Source organism: Vulpes lagopus, chromosome 5 (assembly GCF_018345385.1).
Source record: "Vulpes lagopus strain Blue_001 chromosome 5, ASM1834538v1, whole genome shotgun sequence".
NCBI lineage: Eukaryota > Metazoa > Chordata > Mammalia > Carnivora > Canidae > Vulpes > Vulpes lagopus.
This window is the reverse complement of record NC_054828.1, coordinates 73,725,235-73,728,543: the sequence shown is the minus strand read 5'-3', so window position 1 is coordinate 73,728,543 and position 3,309 is coordinate 73,725,235.

Below are 3,309 nucleotides of genomic sequence, written 5' to 3'. Positions count from 1 at the left end.
GGCAGAGGGAGAAACCGACTCCCTGCTGAGCACAGAGCTCGGCATGGGGCTGGATCCCAGGATCCCAAAACCATGACCCCAGTGGAAGTCAGACTGTTAAGCCTGAGCCACCCAGGTGCCCTCTTAAGGCTAGTTTTTGAAACATTGTGAAAAGGGATGTGAAAGCCCTAAGATTTGTTTTCCAACAACAACAAAACAAGATTTCAAGAACATTTCTTTTCAAACTTTAAGTGGGAACTTTTTTTATAGCTACAGTCAGTTATTAAGTCCTTTATTTTATTATTTTTTAGGGGGGAGGGAGGTGATGGAGTGGGAGAGGGAGAGAGAAAATCTTAAGCAGGCTCCATCCATACCCAGTGCAGAGCCCCATATGGGCCTGATCTCACAACCCTAAGGTTGTGACCTGAGCTGAAATCAAGAGTCAGACGCTTAACCAGCTGAACCACTCAGGTGCCCCTATTAAGACCTTTATTAACCAAGTAAGACCTCCTTCCCTGCCCTCACCCCAGAAATACAATATTAAGCGGGAGAGTGTTGAGTTGTCTGTGTTTACAGCTTTTAAGGGCCCAAGCGTGAATTTCTTTGCATTTCTGTATGACTTGGTCTTTCTGACTTTTTCTGGAGGTGTTTTTTGTTTGTTTTTTGCTTTTTTGGTTACTCTGTTTCTAAGAGTCTCCAAACCTCTCTATTCTGAACTCAAGTCAGGAGAGGACTCATCTTGTTTTCTAGCCATATCCTTAGTTTCTACCACACAGAGAAAAAATTATGTTTGTTGATATAGCAACAGAGGAAATGCAGAAGCAGATATGAAAAAAAAAAAAAGAAGCAGATATGAGAATCGAGTCAGGCATTAAAGGGATTTCCAGAAATGTAAAACAATGCAACTGTCTTACTGATTTTTAGGTTGTTCTTGTTGTTTGGAAAAGGTTATTTTTTATGAATTAATAAATTAAAAATATTAAGTAAATATTTTCACTAGTTTTTCTTCTTTCTATTTGCTTTTTTTTAGATTTATTATTTATTTATTTTTTAAAGATTTTTATTTATCTGACAGAAAGTGAGTGCACAAGCAGTGGGAGCAGCAGGTGGAGAGAGAGGGAGAAGTAGGCTTCCCGTTGAGCAGGGAGTCCAATGTTGGCCTCAGGGCTTGATGATGTGTGGCTTGATGATGTGGGGCTCAATGTAGGGCTTGATCCCAGGACCCTGGGATCATGACCTGAGTCAAAGGCAGATGTTTAACCGACTGAACCACCCAGGCACCCCACTTTTCTCTTCTTCTTGACCTCAGTTGTCAAATTATAAAACTGAATGCTAATCCCATATTAAAAGTATGACATTAGGGCAGCCCGGGTGGCTCAGCAGTTTAACGCCGCCTTCAGCGGGTGTGATCCTGGAGTCCCAGGATAGAGTCCCACGTTGGGCTCCCTGCATGGAGCTTGCTTCTCCCTCTGCCTGTGTCTCTCCCTCTCTCCCTTTCTCTTTCTCTCCCTGTCTCTCTCTGTGTCTGTCATGAATAAATAAATAAAATCTTAAAAAAATATGACATTTATGACAGTCTTTAAAATTCCTCACCACACTGAACCTATTTTTACTTACATTACATTAAAGATTTTATATATTTATTTTAGACAGTGAGAACATGGGAGAGGACAGAGGGAATGGGACAAGCAGACTGCCCTGAGTATAGAGCCTAATGTGGGGCTTAACCTCAGGACCCTAAGACCATGACCTGAACTGAAATCAAGAGTCCAATGCTTAACTGACTGAGCCACACAAGTGTCCCTGGGGGTGTTTTTCAGAGAAAAGATAAGCCAGCAGTTACTGCCCAAGCCCCTGATGTGTATGAAAACAAACATTACCTCATTTATTCCTCATTACAATCCTGTGAAAGAGATAGACCATTTTATGGAAACTGAGCTTCAGAATGGTTAAGTCATTTTTTTCAAGGTTGTTTTACTTCAACCCACAATAAGAAATACATTTTATATCATAATCACTGAAGAACACACAAATGTGTCTTCATTGAAATAAAGGTTTCATGAAATATTTATCCTTACTATATATGCGATGTATCCTGATATTTTCTATTTCACTTTATGAAAACATTGTTTTGCATCCTGCTAAATCAGTTTCACAACCCATGAATGGGTTGCAATCTACAGTTTGAAAATTGGACTAAATAAATGTTCAAAATCATAAGTGGTAAAGCTAAGATGTGAACTGAATTCATGCTCTTTCCAGCAAACAAATACGTCCTCATGAACATTTCTTAAGTAATGTGTTATATATGTATTGTGCTTAGCTTTATCTCATAGTATAGAGCCAGCAGGACAATCCTAGGCAAAGAAGGGATAGGCCTCCTGAGGAACCATGACTTGAGATGAAACAGACAGATATATAATAACATTAGTCCACCTGTTTAGTATATGGATGAATGTGGCATTTGCTTTCGTTTCTGAAGAAAGTTGCTTATTATCCACAAAAATAAACAAGTTCATTTATTTGGGGCCATAAACTAGACATGTAGAGCTTGTCTTGGTTTAATAGAAATGATTATTTAAAAAGTAAGTTATAAATTATTTTCAACTTAGAGCTAAACTGAAAAAACATATGACACTTGGTGGATGAGGAAATAGACATTACAAGAGGGAAAATATAAAAACTGCAGTAATGGGTATTTCCAGCAGCCTGGGTAAGAGGGTTCTCCCATTAAAATACAAGTAAATCCTGGATAAATGACAACAGACATAATGTTTAGCACTTTGCTGGGCTCATTAGAAAGTAAGAGAAACCATGAAAGGAAGGAAATGACATTAAGCTGAAAAGTGTATGAAAGACGAGCAACATGCAGCAAGAGCAGCAGGTTTCCTCGCAGACAAATGCCAATATGGGTATTATGAACAGAGGCTAAGAGAGGGGGAAAAAAAAAAAGAGAGAGGGGAGAAAACTGGGGATGTCCAGACTGAAGTGAGGCTCCTGAGGGGCTAACACAGGCCCAGGTCAGGAGAATCATTTGGCTCCTGGCAGAAGCAATTGCAAATCTTCTCTGGAGGAGAGTACCCCCAACTAAGGCTCTCTGGATTCCCATAGATTAAGTTGAACAAAATATGAGCTCAAAACCCCCAAACTGAAAACATACGAAGAAACAAGCTATCACAGGCAAGAGTGAGCAGAAAACAAAACATTTAGATATGGAGCAAAAGTTACAGAAATATATAAAATAACGGGATCCCTGGGTGGCTCAGTGGTTTAGCGCCTGCCTTTGACCCAGGGCGTGATCCTGGAGTCCTGGGATCAAGTCCCACGTCA